This window comes from Chelonia mydas, chromosome 1 (assembly GCF_015237465.2).
Source record: "Chelonia mydas isolate rCheMyd1 chromosome 1, rCheMyd1.pri.v2, whole genome shotgun sequence".
In the NCBI taxonomy this organism is placed as follows: Eukaryota; Metazoa; Chordata; order Testudines; family Cheloniidae; genus Chelonia; species Chelonia mydas.
This window is the reverse complement of record NC_057849.1, coordinates 251,186,269-251,212,145: the sequence shown is the minus strand read 5'-3', so window position 1 is coordinate 251,212,145 and position 25,877 is coordinate 251,186,269. Positions and strand designations below refer to the sequence as shown.

Sequence of the window (25,877 nt, the reverse complement as noted above, 5' to 3'; positions counted from 1 at the left end):
GAAACAATTTTTAAACAATATTAATTTCCCTTTAATGTTTGCAACAGTGTAACATTCTACTAGGGTATGGAATTTATGTACATTTTTAAAAATTACCCAAAACAAATCCCTACCAAAACAAAATGTGACACTGCACACACAATTCTCCTCTTGGGGAGAGGATAAAAGAAAGAGCAAGACTCATGTGACAAATGTTAGTTACATTGCACAATACACTACTGGAAGGTGCTCAGATCCTATAGTGATAAGGACAATATAAGAACCTGAATAGAACAGAATATAGGAAGTAAAAATCTAGCTGACTGTAGGCTCACTAGAATCAAAAGTAGAACAGACTAGTTAGATCCTTTTTGAGGAGGATCATCTTTTCCTTATATGTTTATAGAGGATCTATAAAATAGGGCTGTAGCCTCCAGGCACCTCTGCAATACATATAAATAATAATAAGTCTCTTTTCCCTGTCCAAGCTGAGAGAACAGCAGAAAGAGCACAAATATCACAAACAGTAAAAAGCAAGTTAGATATCTAATGTTTGTAATATTTTGACACCATGTAATGTTTTCCTTTATTTTAGATGTTTTTATCCTGTAGCTCTGCACCTATGAGATTATTCTAGTCAAAGACACTTAGGCACAGAGAATCATGTTTACTGGTGATATGCTTAGCTTCTAGGAAGAACTGCATCACACCTAACAACAAGCATTTCTCCAAGATCTAATGGCCTATATCTTCAGTTAAACAAAACTCTAAGACTACTTCTAAAGTGCCATCTGATGAATTCCAATAATAGCGGAGCAAGAATTGGCCCAATGAGGCCAAGCAAATTCCAGTTGAAGTCCATCAGTGTTTTGCCACTGATTTTAATGGGAACAGGATCAGACTCAAAGTCATCATATTGTACATAATAACTGGTCCGATAATAACTTGGGAGATTCAGGGTAAATGGCCCAAGTCTACCTCATTGAAGTCAGTGGCAAACCTACTATCAACTATAATAATGTGAAGGATGATGAAGGAGGGTTGGCCAGTATGTGAACAGACTGACGGCTATGCTTACTCAATGGAAAAACAGGACTTTACTGTTATTGTTAGACACTACAACAAACTAATCACTTTGACTGCTGTCTACTAACTGATCATATAATTAAATACATATGCATATGTTATATTTTAAGATGTGTAACAAAAAAATTCTCTATCCTGTGACACCCTGTACCACATGTTCACCACTTTCATATGGTTATGATATGTTTGGTACAAAGCATGCCTTGTAAGGTATCACTGATAACTCATAAGCTGCTGAACATTATTGTCCTATTAAGATGTGTGTAACATCAATGCATGTAAAATTACGAAATTTTGCTATATGACTGTCACTGAATTATGTTGTAGTTCTGGGTAATGCCCACAAACTAGTTTTTCAGAGACAAAGTCACACTGGCAACCCCAGACGGGTTTCAACAAAGCCAAGTGGGCTATCACTTACTTAAACAGCTATTCTTCAGCAACGGGGAAGTATAAGCAAGAAATTTACATTTCCTACCAGGTATGGTGTGACTCTCATGTACACAGTGGACTGTTTATCTTTATCCTGGTGGGGAGGCAATCCTCAAAGAGAGGAGGTGGGTATAAAAATAAAAGACAGTGACCTCCACAGGACCCTCTCCTCTCCACCTTATATCTCTCTGCTCATAACATCAATGTATAACTGAAGAGCACTGAACTAAGCAGAGTGGTTCCAGGCTGAGTGGAAATCCAGAGTGTGAATGAAGAACTGTGAACTGAGAATTGCTTGCAGCATCTGGTGTGGTGAGAATGAGGTTTGCTTCAAATCTTGTTTAGCTTGGTAAAATTTAGGAATTAGCGTGTGGTTTTCTTTTTTTATTTCTTTTGTAACCAATTCTGACTTTTATGCCTTGTCATTTATAATCACTTAAAATCTATCTTTCTGTAGTTAATAAACTTGCTTTATTGTTTTATCTAAACCGGTTTATTTGATTGAAGTGTTTGGGAACTCTCTACTCAGGCCAAAAGGGCTGGTGAGTATTCATTATCCATTGCTGGAATGACAGACTACTTATGAGCTTGTACACTCCAGTGAGCTACTGAACGATACAAGATGCACTTTCTGGGGGTCAAGGCTGGGACTGAGGGATATGTGGGTGTCACCCTATATATAATTCATGGATAGCTGGGTATAGCATTCACGTACTCAGCTGGGAGTGGCTTTACATGCTGGTGGCTGAGTGAGCGAGCAGAGCCTGGAGAGGTTTGCTGTTCACCAGCTGGAGAGCTAAGGGAACACAGCAGTTCAGATTACACCCTAGGGAATGTCACATATCCTCATCCAAAATAAGTAGTGGTTCACATTTTAGATTAAAACAAAATATTGAGAAAAGGCTTGTACAAAATGCTATATACATTGCTATAGACAGTTTAATATTTAGTATAAAATAAGTTGTCATTTGGGTCTAGTAAGGGATGTTTATAACAATCTCAATGTGCATGAAACATCCTCTCAAAATGATGTTAATGAGAATTTATTGACAAAGCCACCTGCTGGTTATACTCCTTTAGATCAAATGTCTTTGGCTAAATTATGTGTGCATGTGGGAAGGAACTTTTATGGGATTTAAATCTTATAAACCGAACCAGGAGAATAAACTAAAATCTAACATAAAACAATGAGAGAAACACTTGCATTATATACAAAAATAACTGTGCTTGGGAACTGACACAAACCTATAGTAGCAGGGCTCAACTTGACCAGCTGTTGAACATTTTGCCCCCAGTCTAGCACATGTTTAAATTTAAGCACGTGCCCGTGAACCACCAAAGTCGATGTTTAAGTGCTTCGCTAGATCAGGACAAGAATGGTCTGCACCAGGCAGGATCAGGTCCTTGTTGAGCAGGGATTTAAAAGGACAACTATAAGGTATTAAAGTGGGTAAACACTTCATTTCCAGATCAAAGACAAGATGGATGTGGGAAATACTGGGACATGACATACCTTGACAGATAAACTATGTGAGAGAGTAGCTGGAAAACTGAGCTGACCGACAGCATGGTGCTGTGAGTCAGAACAAGGACATTCCAATCTGAAAGGTTTTCATCTTGTTTATACATTAGTCTATGCACTTAAGGCTAGAGCTGGTTTAGCTGGACTTATTTTAAGGATTTATCTAGATGCTTATGGCACTGATTGAGCAAAGCATTTGCTTAAATCCATCCAGCAAAGCATGTGTTTGAGAGCTTTGCTGAATCAGGGCCTAAATTCTGCTTCACATGCCTTTCAATGCTCTCTTTATTTTCTGCCCTCCTGCCAAATAAACCCTGCTTTTATTTAAGATTCCTGGAATTAGATATGGTGGTTTATACTGGATTTATGAACTATCGGGTTCCCAGAGAGAAGGAAAGTGAACTCTCACATTGGAGGAGGCTAAGGACCAGGGGGTAACTGAATTATTGCTCGAGAGCAACAGGGACTGCAATCCTCCACCAAATGGTGCTACAAAGAAGCAGCTGTCTACTTAAGGGAGTTAGGCTCCTTAGTCAGGTAGGTGCTTTTGAAAATTTTACCTTAAGTGACCTGCCCAAGATCATACAGGAAGTCTGTGGAAGCAGAGAATTGAATCCAGCTCTCCTGAGTCACAGGCTAATGCTCTAGCCACCAGGCCATCCTTCTGAAGACCAGTGTGTGGACAGGGAGCCTGATGGAATGACTTCATGAGGTACCAGATCTGGCCCAGAGAGCACCATATAACCTCAGGGGTGCCAGGCTTAGTTACAATACCCAACATTTGCAATTCTTGTGGTGCTGAAAACTGTTTGCAGAAGGGATAGTGGACCTGAGAGTTCTTCCACAGTAGCTGGGAGTTCCTTCCTGGGAACCAGGGACTTCAAAAAGGGGGCAACACTGGATATGATTCACAAGGAAACTATTTTTAAAAACTACAAACTAAATATAGATTTGTTACTCCTATAAATCAGTCACAATTTGCCAAAAAATTGTTTTTTTCTAATGTTGGGACATTATTATGGTATCTGCTGGCTGTATTTCCCAATGCGCATAGAAGACACCTATGCAGTTACACAGGTGCCTTGTACTTTCTTTGTTGCACTGCACAATGTGGCCACATCTCACGTGAGAAGCAAAAACAGTAGTTTGTATGTAGTGGATAATCACATTCTTCAGTGAAATAAATACAGAGCAACAGTAAGAGAAATCTGAAGAATTTTTGATAGTATCCTGTATATATTTTCTCTCCCTGAATGGGCTTTTTTTTTTTTTTTTTTTTTGAAGAGAGTCAGCTCAGCAGGTCCACATTCCATGTAGTTTTTTTTCATTAATTCATTATATGAGTACAACAGGATGTGTAAGCTGGTGAGTTATAGGCCAGATCCTACGGCAGCAAAAAAGGGGAGTGGCGAAGATGTGCATGAGGGAAAGATATATAACTGAGCAAGAGGCAGCTCTCCTCCTGGGCCAAGTACCTATTATTATGCCTTCGGTATGCAGGAGTAACAAGAAGAATTTGGGGTCCTGTGCTGGACATAAGGACAGTCATCCACCATCCTACACTCTCCCAGCACATTGTATCCTCTCTCTTACCAGGTCTAGACTAGACCAATGGGAAACTGGACATTTGTCCAATGACCATTTTCAGGAAAGGGTCAAGGGGCAGATGTGTTTACTGCCTGCGGCTGTGTCTCCAAAAGGGCCTTTTGTCTTAGTAGCAACTGAAGCAAACACAGGTTGTTCACTCGAGAGAGAAACATCTCCCTCTACTGGCTACTGAGAGAGCCCCAGTGGAAAAGCAGGCAACCTCAGTGCCAGTTATTCTCTGCTGCTCCTCCTCTGACTCCAGGAAGGTTCACAGTTCTGAGGCCTTCTGTCTCCACATGAGTCAGGAACCATCTCAAGGAGGCTTGAAAGGATGTGTCTGTCATCTGTCTAGAAGCAGGTGATTTGTGGAGGCAGGGTGGGGATGTGGGGAAAAGAATGAATTTCTGAGCGTAGCCAGGAGGAAACAAGGGAAATCTGTGAGAGAGTTGGGGAAGGAATGGATATGAGAGAAATTAGCATTTCTTCACACACACAGTGGCTAGACTGGGACTGACCTCCATGTAGGTGTACAAGGTCTCCCCCCATAACTCCCTAGATGGAGGCCACACGCATTTGCAGTCCATGTGTCTGCAGCGCTAGCCACCCCCAACGGGACGGGTAGGGTCAGAAATCAGAATCTTTGTTTATTACATGGTAGGGCAAGACTCAGTTTCCAAAGGATCCATCCCTCATGGAGAGGGGTATTTGTTCCCCAGCAGAATGAACAGGGAGTTTGCTCTTCAAAAGCTGTGGCTCCCTTAAGGTGAACGCAGCTCTCAGGGGACCAAGCCCATAAGAGTTAAGTATCAATGTTATCTTCACAATGGCCTTGTGCACCCACACTGCCTCCTGGACCTCAGGTCCAGTGAAGCCATCTTACCAGGGGATCTCTCTCCAGGTGGTGCTTCCCAAATTCCTCTTCATGTGAGGCCAGGCAAGTTACCTGAACATCCACGTTACTGCTTAGTAGTAACAGATAACAAGCTATTGTCACTATTTTGGCATCCAGGAAGCCTCCAACTAGCTCTTCATATGGGACCAAAAGGGTTAAGTTCACTCCCTGATGCATACACAGATCAGTCACGTCTACTGGAGCAACAATTGATCTGCTTCTGAACCTCATTGTTACCTCTGCTGAAGTTCAGATAAATGCCACAGCTAGTGTTCCACCACACCAGTTTTTTTTTTTCCTAGCAGCATAACATATTTGTGGTACATTTAAGAGCTGTTTAACACTAATGGCAAAGGCCTCTGGGTATGGTGTGAATAAGCTCTCTCTTTAATAGCGTGTCTTCACAACAGAGTTACCACGTTATAGCTTGAGTTCCCACTGACTCAATCCCCGTCCACACACACACAAAAAACCTTGTGTGGGGGTGGTAGTAAAATTAGTTGGCTGGCAAGATCTGGGGTGTGAAGCAGACCTTGAGCAAGTTCATCTCATCAAGCAAGCTCACTATCACAACCTCTCTGTAGTGTTTGAGTGTACATTTTTCAATCTACCTGGTTTTCATATTTTCTTCTGGAATTTTCCTCAGAGTGGTCTTTCTGTGATGTCTCCCTGCTACACAGCACAGTAACTGAATGTACACTGAGGTAGCATGAAGGAAACAGCCTGTTCAGTTTGGTGGGTATGTCCTGAAAAAGAACCGAAGTGAGCAGGTGAGGAAAACTGTCTCTTTCCATTTCATTAAAGAGAGGTACATAAACATATTTAGATGCTTTGGAATAGCCTAGTGAGCCCAAGGGAAAACCCTGGCTGGTAAAGGAGGAGACTTTTTGACATTGCCCCTCCCTCACAACCCTGCAGAGTAACTCAGACCATGGTTTATGACCGCCATGGGGAAGGAGTGTATTGGTCGCCCTCCCCTTGTTCTGACTCAGAAAGTTCTTCCTTCTCTGCAGAGGAAGATTTTTGTTTGGCTTTGAAGAGTTTTTCCTGGATTCCCTAGGGCTTTATGAGCTTTTTCTCCTTCTTAAATCTCTTGGGAATTTGGTTCAAGGAGAGGAAGAGGAAGGAATCATGGAACTCTACTCTTTTTTTCCTTTGCTTTGTGGGGCATCGATGACTGTAGTATTGTAGCATCCTGATACCCTGCTCATCCCTCCTCCAAGGCTCCCTGAATATAGTCCAACTAGATCTCTTTAGTTTCTCTTTTCAGGTTGAGTTGTATCTGCCTGGGTTAAAATCTCACCTCCTCTGTCTATAGCTAGAAATACTTATTTGAGAACCTTTAGGGGCACCCTGGTGATGGGTCCCTCAATCAATACAACAGCGTCAGAAAGTGTGGCTGTATCCATAGGGCACTTGGGGGGAAATCTTCCCATCCATAGTCCTGCAATTCACTTTTTTGATTAGAGGCTGCCCCTGAGGGGGGAGCTGTTCACTCACTGTGGTAGGAAAGACCAACTGAGGAGTAAAATCAGCCTCAGTAGCTCTGGGTCTGATCCAGAGAATCTTCTTTTGAGACTGACAGGCTGGAAAAAAAAGAAATGTGTCCTTTCTGCATGGGATTCAGGCAGGTTTTGCCCATAGCTCCTCTTTTTCATATCTGCCTTCCTTGGGTCTGCCAATTTGAGTTGCCCAGAAGTGAGGGACCAGGATGAGGAGGGCTGAGTGGGAGAGGAGGAGTAAGCAGGACAACGACTGGGATTTAATGCAGTGCAGAAAGGGAAGCCAGTGGAGGGAGGTGACATGTTGTGTGTGAAAGTCAGAGAAGATTATAGCACTTGCAATGTATCACAGGTGGGGGTGGGAGGAGGGGCAAGATGGATGGCAGGGAGGCTAGAGAGGGAGAGGATGCAGTAATCCAGATGGTGGAGGACCAGACCAGACTTTGAATGTTGTGACCAGGAGAAAAGGCTGGACTTTAGAGCTGTTGTGGAGGAAGAAATGGTGAGATCTGGCCACAAACTGGATGTGCTGTGGGAAGCACTGGCTTGTCCCTGGCCCATGAAGGACCACACTGGGTTTGTGGGATTTTTAAAGAAGGTGTGAAAATTATGGGATATGGATGACATTGTGGGTTGGAGACAAGGGCACTCTGCAAAGTTGATCCCTCATTCCCAGTCACCGTTGTGTGATTTGTTTCTGCTCCACCTTGCATTGCCAAAACTTCCTGGATGTTGAGCTGGATGGTGTTAGGTTGTGCACTGCACTGGGCATCGACACAAGCACTCCTGGTGAGCATGTGCAGCGCTGACACAAGGAGCCAAGTATGCACACGCACAGGTGAGGTACTAACTGCGGCAGCTTTATGCTGATGTAACATGTGTTGGCAAAACTTAGTGTAGGCTTGGCCTCAGGGATAAAGACAGTAAGACACAAGATGGTGACTTGCTTTCGTGAATACTGATATTAACCTAAAAGCCAAGATTTAGACTTTAGATGTGATAGGCTGATTAGGCGATTTTCAAAGAGAGATCAAACTGGGTTTATTGATGGACCCTGAGCAGCAGATCATTTTAAAGAAGAGTTAGCAACATCATGCATCAGTCAAGTTAGATGCCAAACAACTGCTGCTTATCTCTGTAGATGCAGGAAGAAAGCCTTTGAATGAAGAGTTAACTATAGGGATTGTGTTCATTTCCTACAATTAAGGGAATCCAGCTGTAGAGATTTTAATTAATGGAGATCTTACAGGGAGTTTCATTTTGGCTGGAGGGGCCTATCAGGGTTACTCTATTTCTTTGGATATTTTCTGTGGCTGTGCAATCATTAGCACTTGCTATGAAAGGTAATGTTGGAATTGGGGATGACAGTATATGAGGGATGGTCAATTAAATGACATGCATACAACTGACAATATATTTGTCTCTTTTCTCTGGATTCTGTCCTCCCTTATCCTACAGGGAATTAACAGAGTGGCTGGCTACAAAATTAATCCACCCAAATAAATAAATAAAGTTAAAATAATTGGTGGTTCCTGCAATAGATGTGCACAGCTATTTTTAAAATTAAACTAAAACATCTCACCCCTTTTCAGTGTATTAAATATGAAATAACATGTGGATATTAATAATAACGGTCTAAATAAACTGTTTTTACCTCTGCTATCAAAAAGGAAGAACGCTGCATTTTCATTCCTCTCATTATTTTCTACTTGTTTTCATTAAATAATAAGCCACTTATATGTCAATGTCCTTGTTTTTTCCAGGTCTCTACAGATCAGGGGTGGGCAAACTTTTTGGCCCAAGGGCCACATCTGGGTATGGAAATTGTATGGCAGGCCATGAATGGTCACAAAACTGGGGGTTGGGGTGTGGGAGGGGGTGAGGGCTCCCCCTGGGGGAGCGGCTCTGTGATGGGTCCAGAAATGAGGAGTTCAGTGTGTGGGAAGGGGCTCCAGGCTGGGGCAGGGGGTTGTGGTGCAGGGGTGTGTGTGTGTGAGGGTTCTGGCTGGGATTGTGGGCGCTGGGGATGAGGGTTTGGGGTGCAGGAGGGTGCTCCGGGCTGGGACCATGAGGTTCAGAGGGCAGGAGAGGGATCAGGGCTGAGGCAGGGGGTTGGGGCATGGGAGGGGGTCAGGGGTGCAGGCTTCGGGCAGTGCTTACCTCTAGCAGCTCCCAGAAGCAGCAGTATGTCCCCCCTCTGGCTCCTACGTGGAGGCGCAGCCAAGCAGCTCTGTACACTGTCCTGTCTGCAGGCGCTGCCCCTGCAGCTCCCATTGGCCATGGTTCCCAGCCAAAGGGAGCTGCGGGGGTGGCACCTGGGGCAGGGGGCAGCATGTGGAGCCCCTTGGCTGCCCCTATGTGTAGGAGCTGGAGGGAGAACATGCTGCTGCTTCCAGGAGCCTCATGGAGCGGGGCAAGACCCTGACCCCACTGCCCGACTGGAGCACCAGAGCGGGACAAACCCCGGACCCTGCTCCTGGCCGTAGCTTGAGGGCCGGATTAAAATGTCTGTAGGGCCAGATGCAGTTTGGGCTGTAGTTTGCCCACCCCTGCTCTAGATTTAGCCTCCTTCCTCTTTTGGTATTGATCACCCCTCTCATTTAGGCCTGGTTCTGCAAGGTACTTAAGTGCCTGTCTAATTTAAAACCTAGTCATCAACTGAAGTCAATGAGATTACTTACATTAAATATTTGAAGTCAGGCAGGTGCTTAAGAACCTTGCTACACTGGGGTCTTGGAGTCATCTGAATGATTGCACATCCAGGCCCTGATCCAAAGCCCATTAAAGTCAATGGGAGTCTTTCCCTTGACTTCAATGGGCTTTGGATCAGGCCCTGATGGTTTTGCCTTCTCGGTCACTGATATGTAGACTGAGCACGAGCGTGTCCATTACTAATCCCTGCAGTAGATCACCTACCTCCTGCTTGTTTTGTAACCATTTAGCACCCACAGCCAGCTTCTCTTACATAGCTAGCTGTTTATCTAACTGAGTGAAGGTATTTGCTAAGCTTATGCATTAATCTTTTATATGGTATTGTATCAAAAGTCAACTGGAAACCCAGATAAACTGCTTCACTCCGATTCATTCTCATTGACTAAACAAGAATGAAGCTGTTTATTTGGGCCTCAGATAGCTCAGTCCAGCTGATTAACTATGACTACCGTCTACTTAAAGTCATATGGACTTTTTCCATCTGAGACTGACCGACGGCTGTCCTGCCTTTTCCCTGACCAACAACTCTTGACCACAGGATGGGGACCAGAAGTGAAACTGCAGTATGGAAATTAGAGGAATAGATCAATAGTTTCCAAGTTCTTCCTATTAAATATGATAGTCACATATTTGCTTCCCTCCAGTCTAGTTATCTCTCATGGGCCTGATCGTCAGATGGCATAAATCAGTGTCTTCAGTGAAGCTAGTCTGATTTACACCAGCTGAGGATCTTGCCCCCATGTTCCTAGGACAGAGTTAAAGTGCCACACTACAGACTTCGATATTTCATCCACCAGAACTTTCATATTTCTAGCTGAAGGTCATGATTTTAGATGCTCTGAATTTCTTTTTATCTTTTCAGCATCACCATTAGTTTCAATTACTTTTGCTTTTTCTATTCTCAAGAAACTTATCTTTTCATTCACTCTCCTTAAATTAATCATTTAGTTCTCCAGCAATATCTGCCTCATCAGTCTGTCATCAAATCCCTCTCAAGGGCACTATTGTCTCTTACTGACCTCCTGCTCCTTTTATATTTATGTAAAATCCTTTTTTGTTTGTCCTTTGCTATGTTCTTCTTCAGCTTCTTACATGCTTGTAATTATATAACTCCTGTTGATTACCCTATTGATTTATAGGGATTTGGTATGCTCTCTTTTGTAGCCCCTTGTATTTTCCTGGTCACCCAAACTAATTCTCTCTCTTTTCTAATACGTTTATCCTTGGAAGAATATTTGCCAGCTTCCCTGTCATTTTCCTTTCTGTGTCCTTTCCACCCATTTCAATTTGCCAGTGTGATTAGTTCAGCCGTGCATCATTTTTGACAAAATTTGCTTTGCAACAATGTAACATTGTCTTGCCTTTTGGGGACTTGGCCTGATTCTAATTTGTAATTCAATTAAACTCCAATCACTGTTCAAGATGTTTCATGACATTCATCCTTCCAACTACCACTTCCACGTTACTTAGCATAAGGCTGAGCTCATGCAGGCTCTTCTCTGTCCTCTCTTCTTATTCAAGCTCCATGCAACTCCCAGTGCCTCTATCCGCTGGTAAATTCTCAAAGTCAAAGGCTTAGGATACTTCAGATACCTGCTGCTCCCCTTTCTAATACATGGAACAAACCACAGCCTCCTTCATTACTCAATCAAGTATGGTTAGAAATGTGGCATATACACAATAAAATGATGCAAAGAAGCAAAGCCTGTTGGGGTTTGAGGCACTGAGTAATGCCTCCCATCCTGTGGGAGCTCTGCAGAAAAACAAACCAGCTGTCTGGATTGAAATCATGAGCAATTAACAGCAGTTTCAATTACCAAGAACAGAATTTTATAAATATTTGCAAATTATACACTACCTATTTTCGCACAAACAGTTGCAACCCTTGAGACAGCTCCTGCTAGATCTGCAGAATGTTTTCTAATGGTACAAAAAGGTCAAGAATCCAAGAGATATCCCAAAGCTCTCTTCTTAATTAGAAGAAGCAAAGCATATTCTATATTATGCATACATTGGTACAAGAATGACAAATAGATATTATAACAGATGATTGGAGGAAAAATTTGCCAAAATTTTCGCATCACAACATGCATTCCAATTTGGAAAGAATTCCTATGGAAAAATACATTCCCACTATTTCCCAACATTCAGTAACTAATAAAGACACCACAGATTGCCAGACTGCTGGCACAATCATAGCGAAAAAGGGACCCACTCACATATCCTCTGGTCATGTATTAAGAGCGCATTTTGGAAAAAAGAATGCTATTGCATAAAAATAAGATATTTAAAATTTAAAAAAATCCCTTTGGTTTTATTGTTGGTACGCTGTACAATGAAAGAAACGTAAGGATCATACTTGTAAAGATTATTGCAATTGTTAGGATTTAATTATTGATAATATTGTTACGAATCATACCTGTTGCCAGATGAGAAAGCATCACCTCATGATGGCTGCAGCAGTACAAACCTACCATAGATAAAAATATGCTACAAGCACTCAATAATGGATGGAATGAATCATCACCTCCCTGTGTACAGGGAGACTTTGGCAAGCCAGTAAAGTGCCTGAAACCACTATGGCTTATTGCTAAAAGCAGCCAAGTCAACAAGCTTAACCAAGGCAGGAGGGGAGGGGAGGAGGGGGAGGTTTGGGTGCCACAGAAAGGGCAGCTTGACCCCCGTCCTTCCTGATAAGAATTGTGTTGAGGTTGCTGATCCTGCTCTTCTAAGATGCATGTATGTGTCCCAGGAATGTCTACTGGGGCCTCAAGGCTGCAAACTCTGGAAAAACCCACACCTGGTTAATCGATAATCAGAAGGAGCCTCTTGCTTACCCGTTGGAACTGCTTGCTTAACAAGTTTTCTTTAAGGGACGTCATTCTATTACTAATGTATAAATAAGGGGGGAAAGTCTGAGGTAGGGGGACTCTTCAGGACTGGACTCTGCCTCTGGATGCATCTTGTGTTCCCCACTAGCAGACGGGCTGCCGCTGTGCCACTCGAGAGCCACATTCAGCTTTGGTAATTATCAAGGGTTGGGGGCGTTTTACTAACCTGTTGCAGACATGTGTCTAAGTGCTTGAGACTAAGTAAAGTTTAGCTTTAAGTGAAAGCACTCGTGTTGTCCTGTTTGTGCCAGCCATCTATCGGTCAGACGGCCGTGTCTGCCCGGATTTATTTCCTGACACCACCTCGCACAGAGTAAAAGTTACCAAGAGCTTTGGGTTGAAAGAACCCCGAGTGAGACCTGAACCTTCAGGAGACTTCTTTCCATTTTAAATGGACTTTATGGGATAATGCCGTTCTTTACAGGAGTGATAATGAAACATAAATAATGCTAACTAGAAATAGGATCCACCCAACAGTGTAATAAGCTTGTAAGTTAGGGTTTGGTCCTGCACCTGTAAAACTCAATGGTAAAAGCCCATTGACTTTAGTGGTGTAAAATCAGGCCCTTTGACCCCCAACCCCAATCCTGAATGGACTTATGTATGTGCCTAACTTCAGGCATGTGGGCAGTCCCACTGAAATTACTCATCTGCACAAAGTTAAGGGTGTGTGAAAGTGTCTGGAGAAATGGAATCTTAGTGATCCAAAGGCCATTTAAGCCAGTGGAAAGATTCCCATTGGATTATTTGGGCTTTGGATCAGGCCATGCCATTGTAAAGTTCTTTGAAGTTCCTGTATCTTGCCTTATGTTCTGTATAGCACAGAGGCCAATGATTACTACGACCATAATAATTTGAATTAACATTGATTTCATTAGTTCTGTGCCCTTTGCCTCCAGTTTACCGCACTGGCTCTGTTGGATCATGCTTTCCCCCTTAATGTTTACTAAGCAGATGTTTTAATTAATAAATGTATATCTTACACACGGAAACTATCTGTAGCTAGGAGATGGGAATATTTTGGTAACACATCCCTGTCAGATGTTTCATTCATACTGTAGCAGGGCAAGACTCACCAGTGTGGCACCTCCTGCTGGCTGTCCTGTGAATTGGCTCTTTTCCAGTGTATGGAGCGCCCTCTGCAGGCTGGTGTCTCACCTGCCTCAGGCCCCCATGTCTCTCCTAGACCCCCGGTGCCCTTTACCTCAAGGTTCTGCCCCAGCAGGACCCACACGCTCTGGGTCTCCCCTCCCAGGGGAACCCTCAACCCTCTAAACCCACCTTGCCTCAGTGGCTACTGCCAGTCATCATCTAGCCCCCACTCACTGGGGCATACTGCAGTCTGTAATGACCACTCATCATTGGCAAGGGGGGTAGGACCTGCTGCCTTTGCCTATCCCCGGGCTGCCCCTCTGCAGCCCCAGTACCTTTTTGGGCCTTTGACAAGGCCTGCAGCCTACAGTTTTACCAGGCTGGAGCTCCCAAGCTCCCTTTGCCCTTCCCCAGCACTGCTCCGCTTCAGGTACCTGGTTCCCAGGTAGCTAGGTCCTTCCCACTCCAGAGCTAGTGTGAGACTCCTTCAGCTTCTGGCCCACAGCCCTCTTATCAGGGCCACCTGGGCGCTGATTGAGCTGGCGACAGCTATGGTCAGCTACACAGTCAGCTTCCCCAGCTGCTCCTAATCCCTTTTACCCAGCCGCTGCCCTCTGTAGGGCTGCTTTTAACCCTTCCAGGGCTGGAGCGGGGTGACCAGCCTACTACACATGCACACAACATCCAAACAGTCTACTGCATCATGATATTTGCCTGCCTCATAAGTTAAATTGCTTCCTTCAGAAAAAAAGCATTGACATTATTCATTATTCATTTCATTTTCAAAGGTGTTGAGCAACCCTGACTTCAACTGGAGTTGTGGGTGATCAGCATCTTTGAAGATAAGCCCATATACTTTTATTATATTACAGTACCCAAAAGTCTGTGAGATGCTGTGATGCTTCTCGGGGCTGTGACCCACCTGTCTCCATATGACTCCAGTGCAAAGGAGTCTGTGCCAGCTGGGTGTATCTCCCTAACACAACCAGCCTGCTAGCCACTCAAGAACTCTCCTCGGGGCTATGCCAGCCCTGCTTTTGCCCTGCAGGATAACAATAGATGCACCCCAGTCACCAGGTGCCTTTAAAGTGTCCCCCTGTGGTATCCAGCCCCTGATCACTGGATGCCCACAGAAATCCCAGATCCTCCATTCCCAAAGGAGGAGTGTACCCCAGTTTAGCAGTTTTACCTTAGACCACCCCTCCCATATCACACACAGCACTTGGGTTCTATTGTCGTAAAACAAGAGGAAATTTACTAAAGAACGAAGAGATTCAAATAGAAACAAGCGTGAGTGATGGAAACAAATGCTTACATATAAAACAAAATCATAAAATGCAAACTAGGGCCTACACTTATTAATAGTTACTTTTCCCATCTAGTAGAGTCTCACCCTAAAGTCCAGGCTTTTGCGGTGCTTGCTGGCCCCAAGGAGCTAGGACCCAGTCTTTCATGAAGCACCCCCACTCATCATGGTACCTCCTGAGTGAATGGATCCAGAGTGTCTTTCTCCACATTGTGATATCCTAAATCTTTATTCACATGCAGGGGGCTCACCTAGCTGTCCTATCATCCTTTTCACTTCCAAGTGGTATTGATGTTCATAGTTTGACAGGTTTTCCATGGACTTTTCCAGGTTAGTGCAAAGATGGACAATTGAGCAATACATTATGGGATTGGCTAGCCAGGGAGGAGTGACAACTCCCTCCTGCTTGAATGGGCCATCACAGAGACATGATTCCCTAGTGACTCACTTTTACTCCAAGACCATGAGGGCACGATTTTCAATATAGGTACATTATTCCTTAAATATTACCCATAAGCACAATCTTTCAGGGATTATGAGTACTGGCAAATTACAAGCTTTCAGAAGAGACCTCAGATGCTACCCTTTATGGATAAATGGTGTATTAGCTGTAATGAAAGTGAAAATGAGTTTCTCAAGTCTGAGACAGGAGTTTGTAAAGAATGAACCCTTAGCCAGTTGACACCAATGGCTGTGTCACAGATGTATCACAGTACAAATAAAGAGTACATAGTCACTGACTCAAAGATCTTGCAATCGTCACAAAAGTAAAAAACAAAATATGTCACGGATTTATGGATTTAGAGCAGTGGTCACCAACCAGTCGATTGCGATTGACTGGTTGATCCTAGAGACTCTCCCAGTCAATTGTGATCTCCGGCAGTGCAGCAGGGCTAAGGCAGGCTCTCTGCCTGCCCCGGCCCCATGCTGCTCCAAGAAGCAGCCAGCACACCCCTGTGGCCCTGGGGGGTGCGGGGGGGGGGGGCAGGAGTCTCCGTGCACTGCTCCCAGAGGTGAAAGTAAGCCGGCCCAGTCAGGTACGGCGTACTGGCAAGAGCCGGTACGCCGTGCCGGACCGGACCGGCTTCCCCAGGCTGGTGATTTAAAGGGCTCAGGGCTCCCTGCAGTGGCCAGAGCCCCAGGCCCTTTAAAGCACCGCCTGAGCCCTGCTGCCGGAGCCCCAGGGTAGCAGTGGCAGGGCTCCATCAGCGATTAAAGGGCCTGGAGCTCCGCTGTGGTAGCAGCAGCCGGAGTCCCGAGCCCTTTAAATCGCCCCTGAGTTGCGGGGCTCCCAGCTGTCTCTGCAGCTGGCAGCTCTGGGGGTGATTTAAAGGCCCTGGGGCTCCCAGCCGCAGCCGGAGCCCCTGGGCCTTTAAATCTTGATTTAAAGGGCCAGGGTATTTAAAGGCCCTGCCTCTTCCAGTTGAGGCCATGCCCCCTGCTCAGGACTCTGGCGTACCGGTAAGTCCTTTAAGTTACTTTCACCCCTAGCTGCTCCTGCCTGCAAGCACCACCTCCACAGCTCCCATTGGCCAGGAACGGGGAACTGTGACCAGTGGGAGCTGCGGGGGCGGTGCCTGCAGAGAGGGGCAGCACGTGGAGCCACGTGTCCCCCCCATCCCTCAGGAGCCACAGGAGTATGTTGGCCCCTTCCAGAGTGGCATGGGGCCAGGGAAGACAGGGAGCCTGCCTTAGGTTCGCTGCACCGCTGACCAGGAGCCGCCCGAGCTAAGTGCCACCCGGCGGGAGGCCACACCCCAACCCCCAGCTCTCAGCCCCCTCCCAGAGCCAGCATCGCATATCCCCTCCTGCACCCCAACCCCCTGCCCCAGCCCTGACCCCTCTCTCAGAGCCAGCACCCCGTAGCCCCTCCTGCACTCCAACCCCCTGCCCCAGCCCATATCCCCTCCCAGAGCCAGCACCTCAACACTCTGCCCTAGCCCGGAGCCCACTTCTGCACCCAAACTCCCTCCAAGAGCCCACACCCTGCACCCCCTCCTTCATCCCAACCCCCTGCGTCAAGCTCAGCCTGGAGCTCCCTCCCACACTGCAAACCCCTTGGCCCCAGCCCACATCCTGCACCCCGTCCTGATCCCCAACCCCTTACCACAGCTCAGTGAAAGTGAGTGAGGGTGGGGGAGACCGAGCAACAGAGAAAGGGGGGGATGGAGTGAGTGGGGCGGGGCTTTGGGGAATGGGCAGGGCAGATCCTGGGTTGTCCTTAAATTCAAAAAGTGATCTTGGGCATAAAAAGGTTGGAGACCACAGATTTAGAGACTGTGGTTAGGCACCCAGTTTTGAAAATCTTGACCAGTATGTCCATCCCATATTCTTTAGCACAGAGGCTCTCAACATTTCCAGACTACAGTACTCCTTTCAGGAATCTGATTGGTCTTGCATAGCCTCAAGTTCCACCTCACTTAAAAACTACTTGCTTCCAAAATCAGACAAAAAAATGCAGGTGTCACAGCCACTGTTACTGAAAAATGGCTCACTTTCTCATTTTTACCATAGAATTATAAAATAAATCAATTGGAATATAAATATTGTACTTCCATTTCAGTGTATAGTACACAGAGCAGTATAAACAAGTCATTGTCTGTGTGAAATTTTAGTTTGTATGGACTTCCCTAGTGCTTTTTATGTAGCCTGTTGTAAAACTAGACAAATATCTTGATGAGTGGATGTACCCCTGGAAGACCTCTGCGTACCCCCAGGGTATACGTATGCCTGGTTGAGAACCACTGCTTTAGCATATGTAACACTTTCTGTTACTTCATTCTCATGATTTTTCATTTTAAGAGAGGGTTAAAAACAGGGTAGGCTTCTGACCTTAAACACTATGACCAGATACATGTTCTTAATATCTATTGATATCAAAAGGGAGTTACATGTGTGTATCCAGGGGGAAATGAACCACTCATTTTCCAAAAGCAGAAGTAAATTTGAGCCTAAAATAAGAGATCACGGAGAGATACTGCTGCATTATTTAAGAAACATATTTTCTTATCTGGATATAAAAATACATATTTGCCTAGGATTGATAGCACACGACAAAGCACCTCACAATGTAAATGCTATATGGCAATAAAGATAACGTTTCAATAAAAAATTTCTATTGACAGATTTAATTACTCCAGATAGTGCTTTACAGCATGGAAAAAAGCTGTAATAAATCTTTGAGATGGTATCTTTAAAGAAATACAAAGGTAATATTTCTTTACAGACTGTGAGGTTTTTCTACATATTTAATCAAAACTCTGGCCTGTAAAACAAAGGCCAACACTTACTTTTAAGCTTTGGTACATAAAAATTGTTAAAAATTTGGTTAGTATCTAAAATCAAGTGTTATTATTACACATTTGGCTCCAAAGTGTTTGGCACCATATGCAACACAAGACAAATGGCATTCCCTGGTCCTGAAGAGCTTTCCAGTCTGCGGCCAGGATTCTGCAGTAGGATCCATGCCAGAGGAAGGTCCACACATGTCGTTTTTAATTACTTGTAGTAAAGGAGTACTAGAAGCAACAACCAAAAGCAGGGTGCATTGAGCTAGGCACAAACATGTACAAATATATAGTGAGAGACAGTTCTGCCTCAAACTGCTTACAGCCTAAATAGACAAGAAAGACATAGGGTTAGAAAGCATTAAAGTCCTGGAGAATGAAGCACTTTTACATGTTTTCTTTTCCATCTTTTTTCTTTAAAAAGATAGGAAATTTCATACAAAAATATATCGAGAATGACTATATTTAGATAATTTTTAAATAAAATATAATAAATTTACACTTAAGTAGCCCCTTCCATCTGAGGAGTTCAAAGCACTTCACAAACATTAACTAATTTATAGAGCGGGTCAATATTTTTCAAACGGGCAATGCCTTTTTGACTAAAATGAAAACTTTCTCCAAAAGCATTCACTTGGGTACTTTAAAAATATATATATTAATTGATTTTGCAAAACAGTTGAAATTAAAAATTTTGAAATTTCTGAAAAAAAATGTATTTAGTTTCAGTGAGAATAAAAATTTTGTGTCTTAGTTAAAAAAAACCCACCTTTTTCAACTGAAAAGGGGGTGGGGGGAACCTGGGTGTCCAAACTCCACAAACAAAAAACACAAGATGTAAAAAAAAAAAATCTTTTTGAATTTTTTTCACTGTGGGCCCAATGGAATATGTTGAACAAAATAAAAACATTTTCTTTTGGTGGTGTGAGTGTTATAACTAATGTAGCTACACAAGACTTCTGTGAGGCATGTAGGAATTGTGGCTCCGACCTGGGCTATGCACAATGTTGCACCAGTTTAATGAATGGTGTTTTTTAAAACTGAAATAAGCACTCAATAAGCCAAAATAAGAAACTTGCACTGGTTTTAAGTAAACCACAGTTTAAAAATACACGATTAGTTTAACCAGTGCAAGTTTGTGTGTAAAAAAGGCCTCAAAGAGGTGAAGTGACTTGACCAAGGTTACACAAAAAGCCCATGGCAGGGTAGAACCCAGATCTCCTACATCCCAGTTCCATAGTTTAACCACATGACCACCCAAAGGGACAAATATATTCAAGAAAATGTTTAACACAGAAGAACCTAGTTAATCTTTGAAAAGTCACAATTTCCATGCAATGTGTATGCTGAATATGATTAAACAGAGAATACATATATAGTTCTGTAGGAATACAAGCAGGACTGCGTCAGTAAAAATCAGTAGCTGAGAGCAAGAGGACAGCTTTTTGTTTCATGATTTCAAATTCATCATTATCATTACAAATCCCAAAGGGAAGTGGCCTCCTTGCACACAGAGTGCCACCTAGATGGATCTCTGGCATGATGCTTAAGGTGGTCTGGTTGCATAGTCAGTTTATGTCCAACACTGGTAATCTTGTCGTGTCACTGAAGCTTTTGACATCCATGTGATTGCCAGCTGTGTGGCGGTATTCCTTGACAAACATGCTTTGAAATTTTTTGGTCTTCCATTCTTATATGTCCTTACCAAGAAAATCGCAGAAACTGAACCAGTGCGAAAGGAGGAGATTGTGGAGTTCAGCTTCAAATATCCTCATTTCCGATCTCATCCAGTCACTTGATATGAAGCAGCTGACGAAGATGACGAGAACTGAAAATGTCAATCCGGTATTCTTCAGCTTTCCCTAGCTTCCACATTTCACCTCCATATGATAGAGTTGGCATAACTGTGGGTCTATAGAGCCACAGCTTTGTAGAAAGCTTGATGTCATGACATCCCCACAGAGGCTGCTGAAGGGCCTGAAACATGGCAGCAGCTATTGCTATTCGTGTGGACACATCTTTCAAGCATCTTCCAGCACCGTCTATGATGCTGCCCAAATATCTGACAGCGGCCACCAGCTCAGTGTTCCATCCCGACAGGTTAATACTGAGCTGGATGTAATCTGGAGGTGGAGGCTGCTTGAAGGTAATGGCCAAGGATTTAGTTTTATCTGGACAAATATCTCGACCAACATGCACTACTTCTTGCCCAACCAGATCAGCCATCAGCTGCAGCTATTCACCGAACTGAGCCAACAAGGCGATGTCATTGGCATATTCAAGATCTTGAAGCAGAATAGTGTTCAGCTCGCAGCTTCGAGCTTATCCATCAACCAATCAATGCTGATATTGAACCATGATGGTAACAGAACACAACCTTGAGACACTCCTGAGGAGGTGGGAAACCATGCCATGTATCTGCCATTGACTCGAACACAGCTTTCTGTTCCATGATAGAGCTCTTCTAACCTCGACACTATCTTCCCAGGGCTGCTGCGTCACCTCATCGGCTCCAACAACCTTGCTCAATGCCCTGAATCAAAAACCTGATAGAAGTCTTTCAAAAATGGTGAGCAGGTCTTATTGAAGTCGGCCATCTTCTTGAAAAGCTATCTAAAGGTGATGATCTGGTCAATAGTGGAACAACCAGGTCTGAAGCCACACTCAGTATCCTGGCCTTTGCCATGAAGTGCTTTGTTTATAAGAGAATTTAACACGGAAGCAAGGACTTTCCCTGGGACTGACAATAGCGTAATACCTCTATAGTCGATACATTCAGCCTTATTGCCCTTTTTGAACAGAGGCTGAATAACCTTCTTCCAGTCATTGAGGATGGTATTAGTATGCCAGATGGTCTGGAAGATCCTGTGCAACCATGATACAATACTCTCACTTGAGTGCAGCAAGTGTTACAACCTCTGGCGCCTTCCCAGACTTCAACCAGGAAGAAATGCAGATTGCAGTCCTTAAGCTGAAGGAAAGTGGCTCTACCAGAATTTCCTGACCTTTTCAAATGGAAGAGGAACTGTGGGCAAGCAACAATTGAGGAGTCTCTTGAAATGATCTTCCCATCAATGCAACCACCTGTCCCTACAAACACCGCGAAGTTGAATAAAAGGTACAGAGACTGTGCCCGATGGAAGCCAAGTCTAAATTGGCTGCCTGTGTCGACCACCAGAAATTCTTATCTTTCTTACGCAATTACTTGATGATGTTCTGAAATCAAACTCATTCAGCCTTTGCTTTTGCTCATGACAAACATGTCTTTGAATACTCTAATTGTAGACCGGCTTTTTTGTTAGCTGTGAGCACCTCTTCACTGAATCATGGATGACACTTGAAGGGCTAAGGCCTCAGCACTGAGCTGGCAGTGGTCCGCACTGATCACTTGAAATACCACCATTCCTCAGCAGAAGATAGAGGGAGTGACTTCAGTCACTAATGATTCAATGGCCGTAAGCAGTCCAGAACAGCAAGCCACCTGATAGGTTGGCTGTAATAAGAGCCTTTGGTTGAATCACTGTAATTTTGGCCCATTAATTGTCTGTCTTCAAAGTCAGAGGTACACTTTTGTCAGCAGAAGCTGGTGGTCAGTGGCAAGTTCAGCATCTCCGCAAACTCTTACATCCCTGACCATTGATCGCCAATGATTGTTAACCAGGGCACAATCAATAACAGCCCTGGTGAAACCATCTGCTTGTGAATCGTTGGGTGGTGAAAGAGTGAATCAGTGATCACCATGTCATTGTCAGCTGCAAATTCCAGCAACTGCTGCCTATTCCTGTACTTCTGCCCAATACCAAACTTCCTGAGAGGACTTGCTCTGTTGTCATTATCCTTTCCTACCTGCACACTGAAGTCACCCAGGATCATGATGACATCTCTTCTCAGAATATCATTAAGGACTTGACTACAGTTGCTGGCAAAAAGTATCTGCAGCTGCCCAATTGGCTTTGGTGGTGGTGGGACCATAAACTGCAAAGATGGTAAGATGCTCACAGCCGGTATGGAATCAGATGCTAATCACCCACCAACCCTGCGATGCCCATTGGGAATTGGGTGAAAGTACAATGGCTACCTATTGCTGGAGTAACTCACTGGGATGGCCTGAGAACGAAAATGTATGGTCTTCAATTTTCTTTTCACCACATCCTGGCCAGCGCACTTATCAATGTTCAGGCTTTCCAACTGCTTCATGAGGAGGACCGCATTAGCTATTTTGCGCAATGTTTGAATGTTCTAGGTACCAGTTTTACATTTGCCATCAACATGCAGCATACTGGAATGGCTCTTTTGTGGGGTTTCTTTGGTCATTTTTGCCTCAGGGACAGAGAACCTCTTGCCTGTTTCAGCTACAAGGACCAGATTGTCACAGGTGGTTGGCTTCAGTATAAACTCCCTCACGACGTGAATGAACCAACAGTGGAGGACTGATTTTTTTAAAATCACAGTATCTATTTTTGCTATTATAGTGTATAATAATTTTATTTTTTTTCATGCCCATTCTTTCTCCCTGCTGTGAGCAAGGTATCCTGATGGCCTGTGAGTCATTGCCACTGAGTGAAACCTTTATTTATGAGAACAATCTTATACTTAATTTCCATTACAGATGGAGGTAGCATTTTGCATGCTCTTTTCAGTGGCTATTCACAGTGAATGCTATCTCTCCCCACAGAGAGGATGGAATTGTAGATCAGTCTCTCAGCGAGATGGCACATAAGAACGTAAGACTACATTCGTAAGTTGGTGAACCCTTTTCCCATATTTTGCTTGTAAACGCTTTTAGCCATGATGTGGCAGCTATGCAGTGCTACTCAGGAAAATATAATAATTCAACTCTTAGAGCGCCATCTATAGAGCAAGTGCATAAAAGCAAGGGGGAAAGCATTCATGTCTGAAACAAACAAAATTTAGCCTGAGGCAGAGGTCTGGCATGGAACATTTCGTTCAAATGGTTGAAGTGTGGCAAAATTATAAGCAACTGAAAACAGGGTCTTATCATGGTAAATGTTGGACAACTTTAATAAGCAGCACTGCCAGTGCCACCTATAATATACCTAAACACATATATATATATATTGAAAACTGCAGTTATAGGCAAGTAATCTTTTTGCCCTAGATAACTGCCTCTGTATAGCCACACACTCAGGAGGTAGCAGTAATAATCCCCTGCAAAAGGATCAAACAGGTACTAATTATAGCCTGTCCTCCCAAACTGGGCATCTGCCCTGGCTCCTAAATACAGTAGTTCTGAGTGAAAACATGACTGGAGTTCCATGTGGCAGCAATACAAAGCTCAGTGACAGGTGTTCCTCAAGTATGCCATGAATGCTGCCTTGGAATATATCCTCTGGGTACTTTGGCTCTTGTAATATCATAACAACAGTGAATAAGTTATCTAATTTACTTAGAGATTGTCTACATGGGAACAGCCAGGAAATTTAATCCAAATTAACTAAAGATATTAAAGTTGATTAGTAAAACTGCATTGAACCCCTGTGTGGACACTCGCATTCAGAATTACAGTGGCCTGAATTTGGTTTAGCTTAATTCACTTTGGAAGTGCAACTACTGAAAAACACCTCCATACAACTGTGCTTCCTTTGGTCACTAGGGAGGCTACCATTTGTGGCAACCACCCCACAACCATGATGGGGCAAAATCTGAACTGAGTGAAGCTGTCAGCTGAGACAGAGTGAATGCATCTGCCCACCACCCCGCGCGATCACTGTGCTGTCAAATCTGACAGGTGCCAGAGCTCACAGCCAGCAGACTAAAACTGGCCGCTCACCTGAATATAATGCTATTGGTTGTCTGTTCATGGCTCTGAGAAAGCATTGTGCTGCAGAGGGATGCCTTCTTCATTCACGGGGGCAGGAGGCACCTGTAAGCCTTTCCAGCAGTCCCAGTGGTAGAAGACCCTGGGCAAAGCTTAAGAGAGAAAGGTTTGATGATCCTCGTCGTCCTATACTGGCATAGATAGAGGTCTGATTCTCAGTTCCATTGTAGATAGTCTGAGGCCAGACTTCCAGGCTGATGGGCTCAGTTTTGGCTATCAGTCAAAATGAGGGCACCTCACTCCATCCTGGCTTTGGCTGAGAAGAGAAGGTTACTCACCTTGTGCAGTAACTGAGGTTCTTCGAGATGGTTGTCTCTGTCAGTGCTCCACTTTAGATGTCTCGGCGCCCTGCGCTTCTAATTGGAGGTTTGTAGTAGCAATGCCCCAGTTGGCCACTCCGAGCAGCTACCCTGCGTGTGCAGCCAACTGTCCCCCAGTTCCTTCTCTACCCCAGAAGATCGAGGTGAAACTCTGAAGTAGAGGGGAAGGAGTGGGTAGTGGAGTACCCACAGGGACAACCATCTTGAAGAACCTCAGTTACTGCACAACCTAAGTAACCTTCTCTTCTTCTTTGCGGAGTGTCCCTGTGGATGCTTCACTTTAGGTGTCTGTAGAGCAGTGCCCCTCAGTGGAGGGTAGGGGCTTCGGAGTTGATTTATGTACAGTGGAGAGGACCAATAGTCCAAACTGCATGTCTGCACCTGATTGTTGTTCTAATGCATAATGTTTGGTAAAAGTATGGGCTGATGCCCAGGTAGCTGCTTTACAAATGTCCGTAATGGGCATACTAATGAGAAATGCTACAATGTGGATAGCGTCCTAGTGGAGTGAATGCCAAATCCAGAAGGAGCTTCCATATTATAATTTTGGTAACATAACTGGATACATGTAGATGTCCATTTAGATAGCCGCTGCTTGGAGATCGTTTGATCCTGAGCGCGTTCTGTTGTGGATACGAACAGTCTAGAAGATTTTCTAAACATTTTTATTCTTTCTGAATAGAACGCTAGCGCTCTGCGGGCGTCCAGTGTATGGAGGGAGGCCTCCCTGCTGTCAGCATGGGGTTTGGGGAAAAATACAGGTAAGTAAATGGGCTGATTGAGGTGGAAAGGGGAGGCAACCTTGGGTATGAACTTGGGAGGTGGTCGTAGGATTACTTTGTCTTTGAGGAATATGGTATAAGGTGGGTGTGCCATTAGGGCACCCAGCTCTCCCATTCATCTTGCTGATGTGATGGCCACGAGAAAAGCAACCTTCATGGATAGATGCAACAGTGAACACATCGCTAGTGGTTAAAAGGGCTTGCCCATGAGGGCATGGAGAGCAAGATTGAGATCCCACATGTGGGTTGGGTCCCGTAATGTTCTTTATGCCCCTGAGAAAGCGTTTAGTCAGTGGGTGAGCAAAGAGGGTTACTCCGTCCACCTTAGAGTGGAAGGTGGTGATGGCTGTTAGATGTACTCTCAGTGAGCTAGTAGATAGGCCCGATTTTTGGGGGGGTCAGTATATAGTTAGGAATATAGGTAGCAGGGCTGACTGTGGAGTAATGTGCTTGTTCTGGCATCAGATACAGAATTGTTTCCACTTGTGGGTGTATGTCTTTTGTGCGGTCAGTTGTTGACCGTTCAGTAGTATGTCTTTTACTTGCTTAGAACAGTGGGCCTCCAGTCCCATCAGCCATGGATCAGCCAGGCCTTGAGATGGAGTACCGAGATGTTGGGGTGACAAAGGCGACCTGTGTCCTGTGTCA

The 25,877-nt window shown here is 44.3% G+C and overlaps 2 long non-coding RNA genes across 3 annotated transcripts in view; one reads left to right on the top strand and one right to left on the bottom strand.

Moving 5' to 3' along the window:
• Positions 1–2,583: 2,583 nt before the first annotated feature.
• On the bottom strand, positions 2,584–14,245 carry LOC122464949. Its single transcript, XR_006289416.1, has 4 exons — positions 14,130–14,245; positions 12,132–12,182; positions 6,110–6,244; positions 2,584–5,041 (listed from the first exon to the last, which is right to left on the bottom strand). It is a non-coding gene; the product is annotated as an uncharacterized LOC122464949 (long non-coding RNA).
• The window catches only part of LOC119563875, a 33,513-nt gene continuing 20,346 nt past the window's right edge, over positions 12,711–25,877 (top strand). The window contains exons 1-2 of one of the 2 annotated variants that reach the window (XR_005222618.2): positions 12,711–12,736; positions 25,130–25,208. This is a non-coding gene — a long non-coding RNA (uncharacterized LOC119563875). Of the gene's footprint in view, positions 12,737–22,965; positions 23,027–25,129; positions 25,209–25,877 lie in introns of those variants that run through there. The other variant, XR_005222617.1, reaches the window with a different exon arrangement.